At 43.8% G+C, this 15,895-nt stretch overlaps 1 protein-coding gene across 7 annotated transcripts in view; it reads right to left on the minus strand.

The window, feature by feature from the left end:
* The window catches only part of AUH (AU RNA binding methylglutaconyl-CoA hydratase), a 229,250-nt gene that overhangs the window by 25,278 nt on the left and 188,077 nt on the right, over positions 1-15,895 (minus strand). The gene's annotated exons all lie outside the window — the stretch shown is intronic.

A 15,895-nucleotide genomic window follows, 5' to 3' on the forward strand; every position in this document is an offset into this window, starting at 1 on the left:
ATAGGTCTGGCTCCTAGGCAGGGGTTCCACAGGGCTCCATGCCCTGCCTTCTGCCCTGAGCACTGGCTCTATTTTTCCATTGGCCAGAAACTGGCCTATGAAGTTGGGGGCGAAAGTGGCATGTGGAGCCTCTTAACTCTCCCTCCCCTCCACACTTAACACAGGACCCGCTGACTGCTTCATGGGTGCAATGGGGTGCCAGGATAGATAGGGAGCCTGCCTTAGCCTTACTATACCACTGATCAAGAGCCAATCGAGGTAAGCCCAGGCCCCAACCCTCTTCCTAGCTTGGCAAACACAGAGCCTCCTTCTGTACCCCAAACAACCTCATCCCTGGCCCTACTTCAAAGCCTTCATCACCTCCTGCACCCCAATCCTCTGCTTCAATGCACAGTCCGCCTCCTACACTCCATATCCTTCAGTCCCACCCCCAAGCCAGAAACTCCCTCATGCACTCAAACTTCTCATTCCCAACCCCACTCCGGAGCCAGCATCCCCAGCCCAAAGCCCTAACTCCCTCCCAGATCCCCTTCCTGCACCCTGAACCCTTCTTTTCTGGCCCCACCCTAGAGCTTGCATCCCCAGTTAGAGCCTGTTCCAACCCAGTGAAAGTGAATGACAATGAGGGAGAACAAGCCACCATGAAAGAAAAAGTAGCGAGCTGGGGGTGTAACCTCGAAAAAGGCTAGTGTGTTCAGCTCTGTACTATTAGAAAGTTGGAAACCCTAGTGATTATATTAACAGTAATTATTTTTATTAAGTTCATAGTAACAGTAAAGGAAGAGTGGCCTACAGAGTTTGCAAGCTAAAAAACCGAGATACACAGAAAAGGAGACAAATTGGGATGACAATACTTGTTTCCCTCCTACACAAAAATTATTAACCTACTTCTTGTGTGCCTCACAGAAGTGGCTTTTTAAGAAGCATGTGAATGAGAAGAATGTAGAGTTGGTGTTCAGAGATGAGTTCATTGTGGCAGAGAAGATAAGTGAATTTTCAAAAGACACAAATGATCTTGCCTTTTCTCCCTGCCTCTTCCACTCTCATCTAGGCCTTCTATGCAAACCTGTATATCTGAAACACACTCTTTGACCTTTTATTTTTTTTAATTTCTTCCTCAAGGCTGTCTGTGAGCATGTGCAAGGCTGACCCAGAAAAGCAAAGACTATTTCAGCTACTATAAAAATGCTACTTTTTTAAAAGAAAAAAAGTTAAAAATTGAAATAAAATCAACAAAAGCAAAACAACTTACACAATTCAATCTTATTGATTGAGCATTCTCTCTCACATGCTACTTACCTTCTCGACTACTGACATCCTACTCTTAAGTTTATATAGCATTTTTTTTTAGCTAATACAACTTCTACCTGCTCTTGCAATAGAAAACTGAGGATTCAGCTTGCACCAGCCAGTACATAGGGATGCTTCAAGTTCACCATTCAGGTCAGGCAGCAGCAGACAGGCTTCAGCACTGCATTCACGCAAATAAAGCAAAAATGTAGTGCTCTGTGGATTTCCAACTATCACACCCTTTTTGAAAGACTTCCCTGATGTCTTTAAAACATGGTGGTCTCCTATCAATCAATCAATCAATCACAAAAATCTCCCCATGGAACATTAAGAAATTTATTAAACATCACTGCCCAATAGACTTGTTTTTTTTCTTTCATACCATTCTTATCTTTAACCTACGTATTATTTGCATACCTTCCAATTCTGCACAGACTTATGCATATGGTGAATTTTAAGCATGTGAATAGTTTCACTATCTTCCCTGAGAATACTTACATGCAGGGCTCTACAGAATAAACTCTTTTGAGCAGAGATGTTCTTTACATCTCTATAAAAGCCACTGCTCGTGTTTTTTCCTAAGTAAATAATTTCTATTATATTGATTGTTATGCAATAGAGCCAGATGTTCCGTCACTCAGCCTACCTCCCACTATACAGTGAAGTCTAACAGGGTGTGTCTACACAGCAGGGCTTAACTCAAAATAAGCTACTCATACTGAGCTATGTCAATTGTGTAGCTTATTTCGAAATCTGGAGCGTCTGTCTACACAGCACTTATTTTGAAATAGAGCACTCTTCCTCCGACTTTCCTTACTTCTTGTACAATCAGAGTTACATGAGTCGGAGTAAGAAGTCCTCAAGCTTGACAGTATTTCAATATTATTTTGAAATAACACTAGTTATTTCAAAACAATGTTGCTGTGTAGATGTACCCATAGTAAACAATATAAATTCATGTATTCTATGGAATTGCAGGAATATTCAGAATTTCATTTGCCACATTCTTCAATCTATTTGGGTTTCAAAAGTTTGCAACTGTTAAATGTTATGCTAACAATTCTTACTGTGTAATTAAAAATTAAATAAAATAAATAACAAGCACAGGCACGTTGTGACAGCAGTCCTACCTGCTATTAGTATAGTTCACAATGTGTACTCATGGATGGAGCTGGCTATGATGGACAGCCCTAAGTATTCCTCTACTCTAAAACCAAAATGCATTTCAACACTTGCCCCAGTACTTCTTGGTCTTCCTTAGCAGACCATGAAGGGATAATGCAGCTTAAGGTGTTAGATTCAAATACCACAGTCAGAGCCACCGAATGGGACAAAGGTGCTACTTAGCTGCTCCACGGCTCAGCGATTTAAAAGGGCTTTGGGTTCTAGGCCACTACAGCAGCCGCAGCCCCAGGCTTTTAAAATCACCACCAGAGCACGGCATGGTCTGCGCAGTGCTGAGGAAAGGTGTGGCATGGTGCAGGCAGTGCTGAGGGGTGACTGCTCCTAGTCCTGCCCTTCAAACGGCATGGAGCCAGCCTCCCCCCCCCCAACATTGCCCAGGGCCCAGTGAAGTCTGTTGCTAGTCCTAATCATAGCAGACCTTTTATTATTTTTCTGAGAATGGAAACAGCTGTCTCTCTCCTTTATAATTTTGCTCTGGATTTGTCACTCCTCTTTCCCCTGCCATTAGAACCATAGAATGATATGGTTTTATTTAAATGTGGAGATCACAAGAATTTAAATACTTCCTCCTCTAAGACTGAAGCAGCATCTTCTGAAAGTTCACGATGTATCATCACAGTATGCTACACCTGAAAAGAAAGGCTGGATAGTGACAGTCTCTCCCTTAATATCAATTCATTGAAGAAAAATAAGATGACTGTAGATTGGGCAAAAAAGCTAAAACTTTTGCATAAGGAACAACCCTGCTTTGGTCAGAGTTTTCAAGTGACCCATCATATTTGCAGATTTCGGAGCCCTGCATAAACCTCAAGTTCTGCTCACTCTTTGTGAGTAAACCTCCAACCTTTATACAAGGGACTTGAGAGAGACTTTCTAAAGCAGAAACTAAGCCAGAGCAAGTTTTGAGGAAAAAACCTAAGGACCACCAAGTTGGGGCAGAAAGCTTAGGCGGAGATCTAAATTTTACCATTTTGAGTTTATCAATAAAATCAAACTCAAGGAAGATGGGTAAGTCTGGACACTTTCTCGGGGGAGCATGATTTGTTAAGGACAGAGCAGGAATATAGAATATTCACAATAAGCCTTTTCCCTTTGTAAAAGAATTAGTTGTACACTGATCTCATTAAAGAAAAGAGATCCAAATGACTGAATATTCTGCTCTCCTCTTTTAATATAGATAACTTGAACTTCAAAACCATTTTTTAAATCTTTAATTGCAAAACAGACCTGCTTTCTTCTTGAAGCAGCATCAGGATAAAAACATGACATCAAAAAAACCATTTATAGAATATCTAACTCATCCACCAAATACACACATCTATATCAAGTACATTAGTGTGTGCTCCCATTTTTCTTTACAGGCATCCAAACCTTTAGGAGTAAGATTTAGTTATCAACAGGAAACTCAGACAAAAAAGCATACTGATCATTTGAATAAAGTTGATTTGTCTGCTTTCACAAGCTTATATTAAAATGTAGACAACCTTAACAAACTATTGCACAGCTAGGCATTGCTATCTCTTTTAGCAATTTTTACTTTTTAAAATAAGTTTGGTTTTGATTATGGTTGACAACTGAAAAAAAAATCCTTTGTTGTGGATACCAGAATGTAGATGATGAAAGAGGGAGGCAAAGCAAGAAGGGAAGCTAATGTTTCTGAATACGGACAGGGAGTTTTGTAATAGTTGGCTCAAATAAGTCTCTGGAGCCATAGTGGTTCTGTGACATAACTCAGGAAACAATATTTCATAAATCATTTTGTCAGACCTCTTTTTACTGTGAACTAACTAATCCATGCAGCTGTTCTTTTAAGGTGGACTACATAAATGCTGGGTCATTTGTTGACTTTTCCAGAAGCTTGAGAAAAACAGACCCAGAAACACCTACTCACAAGAGAATGAGTCAACCCTGGCTATGAGAAGCCCTTTTACTTCCTGTCTCATTACACTTATAACTGAATATGAAAGTAAATGATTAGCAACTATTACATATTGATGGCAGGTCACCAAATTACACAAACTACATCTCATAAAATTTAATTTTTAATGTACTTCAGGTTTAGTGCCGGAGGTAAAAGAAATAAATTTTATATTTGTATTTTACGTTGATGTAATGGAGCGATCCCAAATATTCCTAGCTCCTCTACTGCCTACCAGCAAAAGCCAGAAGCCCACAAAAATTCCAACACTTCAAATTTGGAACAGGGAAGTGAAAGGTGGCTCTTTCCTCCTAGCTCCCAACCTTCATGACAGTTCAGGAGTATGGCTGATGGGCTGTAGTGAGAACCTCACCAGAGATCTTCAACTGGAACATGGTCACCATATAATATAATGAAGATATTGAAAGTGAACTGAAGTAGCCATTTGTGGCCTAAATAAGGCCTATACTATCTTCTAAAACTATCATATCTTAAATCACTAATTTCTGAAGAAACTCCCCTTGATTTAGTATGTCCTTGGAAAAAGCGTTTAAAAGTTTGTTGGTTGGTTTTGCCTGGTCAGCTAAATTTATCCCCATAGCACTCATTGTCAATCAGGATTATGGTCTTGTCTTATCTATAATGGCTCTAGTTTAGATGGCCATAAACTTTCATTTGATTGGAATAGAGGCTGGCAGAACTTAATTTGTAATGAAAGAGGTGTTAGGACTTAAGCACTTTTTTCTTTCTCTCTTTCATAACTGAGGCAGCAAGCCCACATGTGCCAGGGCTATGACTTACCAAATGTAGAGGTGCTGGACCTCAGCCCGGCAAGCCCGGTCTGTTGGATGCTTCATTTTCTGATACTATAGTTTCTCACTTTGTTCCATTGCTGTGACCATCATCAGATGGATACGGTCATTAGGCCCCCAACTCTGGGTATGTCTACACAGCAAAGTTATTTCGAAATAACAGCCCTTTTTTCAAAATAACTTTCCTAGTGTCTACACAGCCAAATCACTATTTCAAAATAAATTCGGAATAGCGGAGCGCTTATTTCAAATTTGGTAAACCTCATTCTATGAGGAATAACACCAAATTCGAAATAGCTATTTCGAAATAAGTGCTGCATAGACACTTATTTCGAAATAGGGGACCTCCAGCCTTTCCAGCCTCAACCAAGAACATCTCTCTCCTTCTCCCAGTCCCCGGAGCCCTTAAAGGGGTAGACTCTGGCCACAGTGCCCGTGCCAGGTCCAAGCCTGCCAGCCCAGAGCCAGCAGTCACTGCCTCTGACCTAGCGGCCCCAAAACATGAGCCAGCAAGCCACTGGCAGCCAGCCCTCCACCGCTCCCCAGGAGCAGTCTGCCAGCTCCCAGGAGCCTGTCAGGGCCCAGAGAAGGCAGGCACCTTCCTGGCCGAGGGTGGAGATCATGGACCTTATTCAGGTTTGGGGGGGATGCCCCCAACGTCCATGATCTCTGTATTAGATGGAGAAACACAGCCGTCTATGGCAGAATAGCTGCCAGCCTGGCCACCCAAGGCCACAGGTGAACCCAGGAGCAAGTCTGCATGACAATCAAGTTGGTTTGGCGAGACCCCGACCTTGAGCTTCCTCTCCCACTTCTTCTCCTTGCTTCCCCCTTCTAGCTCCCTCCTCCCAGGTTTCCCCCTCCCATCTCCCACCCTCTCTTCTCCCTTCTCCCGCCTCCTTTCCTCAGGCTCACCAGAATTTCATTGTCCCCCTCTCCCCCACTTTTGTTAAATAAAGAGAGTTTGTGTTCATGATGAAAATACGTGTATTTTATTTGACATCAGGAAGGGGAGTTAGGGAGGGGTAAGTGGAAGGACGTGAGGGAGGAATGAGGCACAAGTCCCCAGTGGGGCAGACCTGGGAGGCTCTTAGTGCTCCTCAGGGTGGAAGCTCTCCCATAGGGCCTCCTGGATACTGACAGCCCCCCGATGGACCTCCCGGATAGTAGCGTGCAGAAAGTGCAGCCAGGCTCGCAGCAACGCATCCAAGAGAAGCACCAGAGTACCCAGGGGCAGCTCTGGCTCCATGTTGAAGAGTGCTGTGGTGTCCCGAGTGAAGGCAACCAGAGACTACAGATACTAAATGCTTTGCTGTCCCTTATCAAGGTAGACAAGCAAGCAGGGAAACCTGAGAACTGGCTGTCTGGGAGGGAGGGGGGAGAGAAAGGGGCAAGTCCTCTTTAAGCACAGATCTCAGATAGCCTTAGGCAGCAGCCCCACACAGTAAATCCTGACCTGGTGCCCCACCGGAACTGGTTCCAGCCGGCCTTAAATGCGATTCAGAGTCCACTCAGTGTGGACGTGCTATTTCAAAATAGCAAAATGCTATTTCGAAATGCATTTTGTGTGTAGACGCATTATTTCGAAATAAGCTATTTTGAAATAACACTGTAGTGTAGACATACCCTCAGATACTCACAGGCCTTTTAAGAATTTAATTTGGAGCCCCAGGCTTTCAATAATTGAAATTCTCAGACTGGTGTTAATTACTATCATCATACATTATCTGTTCCTATTATTTTTATTATTCTAAAGACCATGAGCTCAATTCTCTACTACTTCCAATCTCCACTTTCAGCACCCTGGTTCTGTGCCAGCATTGCTACAGCATGAGTTACAGCAGTTTCAAACAGGGGTTTATCTAACTCAAGATATTGACATCAAGCTGACACCACGTAGTTAAGCAAAAATCCATATGCCCTTTCATATAACCCTCTTTCCCTTGGGATGCTCCTAAGTTATAGGGAGCTTGTGAATGGTCTAATGGCTATTTACAGTCACAATCTGGCCCCTTTACTTCAACTGAACCGTTTCAAGAACTTGATATTTTTTAAAAATCCAGCGCCATATCACATTATCATCTTAGACCTGATGCAATTAAGGAAATCTTGGTTTGAGGCTTCCAGTGGAAGCTATTCTGTGCAGAGGACTGACACAGGACATTATATTTTTTAGTGTGATCTTTATTCTCTGTTGTAAATTGGCTATGAACACAATTTTGATTACCTCCTATTAGAACTCCCCAACTTCCCCTGTTGTCATCATCACTTACTACTTTGTAATTATCAGAGGGGTAGCCGTGTTAGTTTGAATCTGCAAAAGCGGCAAGGAGTCCTGTGGCACCTTACAGACTAACCGAAGTGTTGGAGCATAAGCTTTCATGGGCAAAGATCCACTTCATCCGATGCATATAGTGGAAATTTCCAGAGGCAGGTATAAATATGCAGGCCAGAATCAGGCTAGAGATGACAAGGTGGATCCAATCAGGTGGATCCAATTCACAAAGACTGTGAATGGCTCGCTAACAACAAAAGCAGCTTCTCCTCTCTTGGAATTCACACCTCCAGATCAGCTACTAGAAGTAAGCCTCACCCTCCCTGATTGGATTCACCTCGTCATCTCTAGTCTAATTCTGGCCTGCATATTTATACCTGCCTCTGGAAATTTCCACTACATGCATCTGACAAAGTGGGTCTTCGCCCACAAAAGCTTATGCTCCAACACTTCGGTTAGCCTATAAGGTGCTGCAGGACTCCTCACCTACTTTGTAATTGCAGATGTTACAAATCTATTTAAAAATTAACACCAGTAAAATTCAAAGTATGATAACTGGATTTTATAATTTGATTCTGGAGCAAGTTTGGTTTGATAATAACCAGACTCTACTTCTTTTTCCCAAATAATTAGGAGTTTAGCATGTTAATGGATTTAGCTCAAAGCTCGTGTTCTCTCTTTCTTTTCCAAAATGCTTTGCTACTCATGTTATTTAATAATATCAAATGTTTGTGCATACTTTTGTAAAATATACATAAATATAGGTAAAATTATTGTAAATATTGGCCTAACTAATTCACCACTGTTCATTTAACCCATTGTTGATATTTGAGAATATAATATTGCATTTATTTCACTGAGATTCTAGAAAATTTCAGCCTGAGGCAGGCAGACAGCCATGACAGCTCAAATGATTATGTATGCCAAAGTTATGTGTTACTGAAAATAGGCTCTTATAATAGAAAGGAAACTTTAACAACAGGTAATACTACTAACCCTCACTTTAAACAAACTATTTTTTTTTTAGCATAGCTGGAAGAGCACAAATTTTAATGAAAAAATAATGGCAGAAAATTAATGTGGAATTTTAAATATGTTTCTAAAAACCTGTAAGAATTTAGGTTCCCAGTATGATTAGGGTTGCCAGAAGGTGAGCACCGGCACCTTTAATTGCTGGGCCGCTCCCCTGCCACTTCCCCCACCCTCACTGTGTGTCCGTCTGGTGCTGAGCCAGGAAAATCAGAAAATACCAGACATTTTATATGTACGGTATTTTCTCAACTTCTTTGCTAGACAGAAGGTACAATACCTGGCAACCCTAAGTATGATTTGAATTTGTACATAACCTTTCATTTGAGAAAAAGCAGGGGTACCAGGACTACAAAAGACAGATTTCAAAACCAGTAAAATTAGAATGATATACTGTTCTACAAAAACAATTTAATGCTGCCAAGTCAAGTAAAACAATGTGATATGGACACATCATCAAAACTCATTACAAAGTCATCCAAGGTGCAACGAGATTATTATGTGATGCTCTAAGAATAAAATGAAATGTAACAAGTAATACAGTGAATTAAATTCCATCTCCGCTTTAAATATTTTAGAGATTTTTTCTTTTTACATCCCCAATTGTCATCATGAAGTTATTTTGTACCTCATTTATAACTTAAATACCTCAGTGCTCCTATTCATCCTTATGACCAGAATTGTGCAAGGAGGTCAGGATAACCTGCCCTGGATGATAGGAAGTATGAAAATAACTATGATGGCTAAACATAATACCAACAATAATAATAGATACTGTGGTAATATTAACAAGATACTATCAGTTTGCTGAAGTTTAGAGGTTGGGGGTGAAATCTATTTAGAACTGCCTTTGATATTCTCTTCACACAGAAGCCTAGAAACTATTTTATTAAATATTAATAACAACATAAAAGACATTTGGTCTTATTTTCATTTTAATTAGCCGGGATATACGTGCCATTCACTTTGAAGCCAAATGCTGCTCCTTTGAATTAACCTGCAGGGGGTACTGGAAAAGAGAGCCAACTAGCATTTAGTTATTTCTCCTCTCTCCAAGTGATAATTAACATCTAATCTATGCAAACCATCTTAACATTACCTGATCCTCATAATATGAGTCTTATATTGATTCCCAGAATTTAAGTGCTATGGTTCTATTATAGCACTAGGTCAGCCATTTCTTATAATCCAGCAGAACTCAGTAATTGAATAAAGGTACTAACACTGCATCTAACTGCTGACCCTGCATAGGGGACAAGAATTCATAATGGATGAGACAAAACTTACAGTAATTGTTGAGGAAGGAAACCGAACAAGCATATATACAGCCAGAGAAGTTTTTCAGTAAAAGATCAGGACAACCAAAGCACAATGACTTATACTAGTCAAAGCAGCCCAGGGGAGTAAGAAGGCTTTTGGTAAATAATACTGTAGCGGGGTAAAACAATGAGCAATTTTGATAAATCAAAACATGGAAGAAGAATCAGTGATAATTATGAAAAAGATGAGATACTATTTGAATCTATCTTTAATAAGAAAAAACTTTAAAAAGCAAATTAGGGCTCTCAAGCGATAAAAAAAATTAATCACGATTAATCGCAATTAATCATGCTGTTAAACAATAATAAGAATACTATCTATTTAAATATTTCTGGATGTTTTCTACATCGTCAAATATATTTATTTCAATTACAACACAGATACAATATGTATAGTGCTGATCCTGGGTTCCCTATAAGAAAAACAAACAAACAAACAAACAAACAAATATATACAGGCACAGAGGATGAATTTCTCACCTCTACTCTGACTCACACTTAGCCATATAAAAGGTATATAGTGGAATAAGTGCTTCCTAAAAGCCTCATGTCCAGAAAAAAAAAAAAGATTCCTTGGGTGTCAGTGCCTTGGAAGTCATCAGTCTGCAGTCTGCTTTCAAGATCTCACTCCTAAGGCCTGACATAAGACAAGTGCTAAGGAACATGTCAAGAGTGAAGCCACAGCATAAAGCACTGAAAAAATTCGGAACAGCATTACGACCCCATAGGACAACCCAAGGAGGTTGCCATTAGAGGGGCACTCAGGGCTGTTTTCACTACAAGAGGCTGCAGAACAGGTCAGAATTGCAAGGACACAATAATGGTTTAAAGCAACAATACCCTCTCACTCCACCCTAGGCTGTAATGCCTGTGTATGCTTAATTAAGGAGCAGAACAGAATCTCGTGCATGGATCTCAATGTGGATGCCTTAAACCAAACTGACTGACTTCAACCAAACCTAATGCTTTTGTTGTCTTGCTACAAATGTTCCTACAAACATGTTCAATCCAGTGCTTATGATACAAAATGATAAAGGTATTACATAACATACAAGCTTTAGGGGATAGCTGAGTTAGTCTGTTACAGAAAAAACAACAACAAATAGTCCAGTAGCACTTTATAGACTAAAGCTCATACCACCATCTACGTGTTTTGTTAGTCTATAAAGTGCTACCAGACCATTTGTTGTTTTTTCCCCCAATAACATACAAGAACAGCCATACTGGGTCCATCCAGCCCAGTATCCTGTCTTTCAATTGTGGCCAATGCCAGGTGCCCCAGTGAACAGAACCGATAAATCACCAAGTAATCCCACCCCTGTGACCGATACCCATCTTGTAACAGAGGCTAGGGACACCATACCTGCTCATTGATAGACCTATCCTCCATGAATTTATCAAAACTTTTTTTTTTAACCCTGTTAAAGTCCTGTCCTTCACAACAGCCTCTGTTAAGGTGTTCCACAGGTTGACCATGTAAGAAAAGTGAACTTGACAAATGAGTGTTCAGATGGCAGTCAGGGACTAATCAGTCAGTAGGTTGTACTACTAGTAAAGTACTTTTTGAGAATCCTTTCCATCCAATATCACTACAATTTCAGTTAATGGAAAACAGAAATTCAATACAAAATACTATAACAGGTGGGAAATGTTGTGTAAAGCCTCCACCTGAGCTACTACCCTGTAAATTGAAGCTACTTGATTTAGATATAAAGTTTCTGGAAATGCATTAAATGGTAAGGTCCTGCCAACATATGCCTTACAACAGTGGTCACCAACCTTTTTACACCCAAAATCACATTTTAAATGTCATGGCAAGACAAGATCTACCCCATCCCTTCCCCAAGACCTCACCTCTTTCCTGGAGGCCCCGCCCTCTCCATTCCCCTCCTCTCCATCATTTGCTGTACCCAGCCTTTACTCACTCACTGTGTTGAGACAGGAGGTACAGACTCTGGGGTGTGAATGAGGGATTTGGGTGTGGGAAGGGGTGAGAAGTACAAGCTCTGGAAAGGAATTTGAGTGCAGGAGGAGGTGGAGAACAGGATGCTGGCTTGGGGATGTGACTCCAGCCTGGAGAGTGCTGGGGTCAAGTGGAGGGTTGGAGTACTGAGCAAGCCACAGACTTGTGGATGTGGGGGTGCAGGAGTTTGGGTTGGAGTGTATGAGAGCCTGAGGGCAGGGAGGCTGGGATTATGATGGGTTCAGGACACAGGTTTTCAGTGTGTGGATGATGCAGGAGTGTTGTGGCAGAAGACTGGGGAAAGGTGTCTGGCCAGGAGGCAGGGGCAGGGTGCTGGTGGGTGTCTGGTCAGGAGGCAGAGACAGGGAGCTGGATGCTGTTTGGCCAGGTGACAGGTGCTGGATGCTGTCTTGCCATGGTTCTGGTGTCTGGCCCAGGACAGAGTGCTGGTGGGGGTTGGGGCAGAGGAGAGGGGACAGGGACAGCTTGGCCAATACCTGGGAGTCGCCAGGGATGAGGATCTCTGGGGCAGGATCTGTGGGTAGCGCTGGACAAAGCATATATGTGGCTCCTTTAAAAAATCCAGCCACTCCAGATCCTGCACTGCCATCTTAACAACCTCCCCACATGGGGCCCCTCTCACCTCTCATGTCTTTTCTCACCTGTGTTGCATGGCGTTTCAGCACACCGCACATGTGCTCCCCCACTGTGCGGGGCTGGGGAATTTAAAGTGCGGTATCCCGCCGGGCCAGTCTGCCCCTGAGCGCGGGGCCCGGGGCAGCCTCCCCGCTAGCCCTGCCATATATCCACTGCTGCCCCCTACCTCACCTTCCCAGAGCACGGGGAAGGTAGAGATGACAAGAAAGTGTATGCACTATTGTGGGCAGGAAAGGAGCATACGCTTTCTTGACTTCCCTTCCTTCCCAGTCCTGCCTGCATTTCTGCATTGTCAGGGGGAAGTCCAATGTCTGCGCACCAGATCTGGCTTTGGAGGAAGCACACCTGCAATTGTGGGGAAGGGAGGAGCAACACACAGACTTCCTGAGAAGCCAGATCTGGAATGCTGCCACCGGACCCCACCTCCTCACTCCCATCCCACGCCAAAGGAAGCCGAAGCTAGCTCCATTTTTGCAGGAAGTTGTAGTGCCAGTGCAGGCTCCTCATTGGGGGTGAGGGGAACATGGGGGAAGCTGGGAACATCTCACGATCAACTGGCAGTGTCCCCACGATCGACTGGTTGGTGGCCACAGACTTAGAGAATGACAAAACCTGCTGCTGACTGCACTACTATCAACACTGTTGGGGGGGGGGGGCAGTTGTCTTCAAAGTCACTGCATTACTGAAGATTTGTACATGATTAAGATGGGAATTATTCTCGGTCAGTTGCTTTGCTTTGGAAGGTATCTTTGTAACTATTGAGCTTTGAAGCTTAGTTACTGTTCTTTGTAACTTTCAGCTTTTTAAGTTCAGCTACTTGTTGTAAGCTCCCTGACTGTTGAACTTTGCAACTTTGTAGCGTTGCCAGATGGTTTCAACAAAAATACTGGACACTACATCACAATCTACATTACATCTTATTTAGAAAATACTGGACATTTATATTTTCTCAGTTATATTTTCTCAATTTGTTACCTGAACAGAAAGCTCAAATACTGGATTGTCCGGTTCAAAAACAGACACCTGGCAACCCTACAACTTTGTAATTTTCATAACTTTCAGCCACTTTGCTTTTCAAAATCTGTAACTTACTCTAAGCTATATTCCACCTGTGATAAGAGAGTGTGTGTGAATGGAGGTTAGAGTGTGTTTGGGGTGAGGAAAACAGCAAGGCTAAAACGATGTAGCCAGGAGCCAGGTGATAACTAATTAAAGCAATCACCAAGACACAGCTTCTCTAAGCAAACAAACGACCCAATTGAGGGAGGTCTGGGAATTCTCCTCAGTGATGGACCCTGCATGCATGACAGAAGCTGTACAGTTCCAATAAAAAGGAGAAAGCACGTGGCAGAAACTCTTTTTCTGATCTGTGCGCTGGCTGGAATCCATGTCTGCAGGCAGAGGCTCCGGACTTACTATGCTTTGGCTTTTTCTCTCTCTCTCTGCAACCCTTTGCCTATGTAAATGTGTGAAGTGCCTGAAGGCGCGAGCATGTGTGAGAGCGAGAGCGCCTTCCCGTTGAGTTATCCCTGTAGTGGCATTCAATGACAGCTTAATCCCCTTTAGTTCAACCTCATAGAGGATTGTTAATTCCTCATCTAATAAATCGATATGAGTGTAACCCTGGGGTGGTGTTCCTCGAAATTAGGGGTAACAGAACCACCCTGGTCTGGCACCCTTGGGACCTGAGCGGTCAGACAATGGAAGGTCAAGGCTCCCCTCTTGACTCTTGGCCCTGCTCCTCGCCACAGACCTGCTGCCTCAAGTCCTGCTGGGGCTATGCTCCCCACCCAGGCATATGATCCTTGGTTTGATGATCCTGGTTGGGGCTGCACTCTCAGGGTATGTCTACACAGCAAAGTTATTTTGAAATAAACTTTACCAGCATCTACTTTCAAATTAAATTGAAATAGCGTAGGGCTTATTTCGAAATTGGTAAACCGCATTCCACGAGGAATAGCACCAATTTCGAAACAAGCGTTGTGTAGACACTTATTTTGAAATAGGGGGCCTCCAGCCCCTTCCCTGGGTGCCCTGGTGGCCACTCTGGGCACAACCAAGAAAACTCCTCTCCCTCCTTCTCCGGAGCCCTTAAAGGGGTGTATACTCTGGCCACAGTGCCTGTGCCAGCTCCAAGCCTGCCAGCCCAGAGCTAGCAGTCATTGCACCTGACCTAGTGGCCCCAGCATGAGCCAGGCAGCCAGTGCCAGCCAGCCCTCCACCAGTCCCCAGGACCAGTCTGCCAGCTCCCAGGAGCCTGCCAGGGGCTGGAAAAGGCGGGCACCTGTCTGGTCCAGTGCAGAGATCAGGGACCTAATTCAGGTTTGGAGGGATGCCTCCAACGTCCATGATCTCTGCATGAAATGGAGGAATGCAACAGGCGGATAACTGCCAGCTTGGCCACCAAAGGCCACATGCGAACCCAGGGTCAGGTCCACAAGAAAATAAAGGAGCTGCGGCAGGTGTACGCCAGGGCCACAGGGGGCAGCTCCCAACCAGGGGCAGACCCAGACCCCGGCCCCTATTTTGATGCCATGGGCCGCATCCTGGGGGGCAGGATGGTCTGTGCCCCCCAGATGGTCATCGACCCTGGGGCAGAGCTTGCTGCCTCCTGCTACTCCAGCCCCTGCTGCCTCCCCAGCTACTGCTCCTTCTCCCACTCCCGCTTCTTCCTCCCACCTCCCCACACCCTCAGGGACGCTAAGGCCTCCCCCTTCCTCCTCTTGCCAGCTCCCTTCTCCCAGGTTTCCCCCTCCCCTCCCACCCTCCCTCCTCCCCTCTCCCACCTTCTTTCCCCAGTCTCATCTCAGCTTCATTCCCTCCCCACTCCAGTTTTGTTCAATAAAGAGGCTTTGTTGTAATGAACACATGTCTTTTATTGTACAGTAGGACTGGAGATTAGGAGGGGGTAAGTGAAAGGACGTGATGGAGGAATGAAGCACAAGGCCCCACTGGGGCACACCAGGGAGACCATTACAGCCTGCAGAACGTGCTGCCAGGCTTGCAGCAACATGTCCAGGAGAAGCATCAGAGTGCCCAAGAGCGGCTCCGGCTCCATGCTGCAGAGCGCTGTGGTGTCCTGAGACAACCAGAGAAAAAAATGCTTTGCTGTCCCTCAGTAAGGTAGGCAAGCAAATAGGGAAACCTTAGAACCGGCTGTCCAGGAGATGGGGAGGTCCCTTTAAGCACAGGTCTCAGATAGCCTCAGGCAGCAGCCACACAAGATAACTCCTGACCTGATGCCCTGCCAGAACCAGTTCTAGCCGGCCTTAAATGCGATTCAATGTCCTATCGGTGTGGAAGAGCTCAACAACTTTTCCCTGGCTCTTCACGCTGTCTCCACTGCTATTGTGGCGCTTTGTCTGGAATGGGCTGGCCACCCCTGGGCTGGAGGAACCATTGGTGTGACCCAGTATGGCCGTCCATATGAGCACATGTGACTGACAA

The sequence above is a fragment of the Pelodiscus sinensis genome, chromosome 6 (genome assembly GCF_049634645.1).
Source record: "Pelodiscus sinensis isolate JC-2024 chromosome 6, ASM4963464v1, whole genome shotgun sequence".
Classification (NCBI taxonomy): Eukaryota; Metazoa; Chordata; order Testudines; family Trionychidae; genus Pelodiscus; species Pelodiscus sinensis.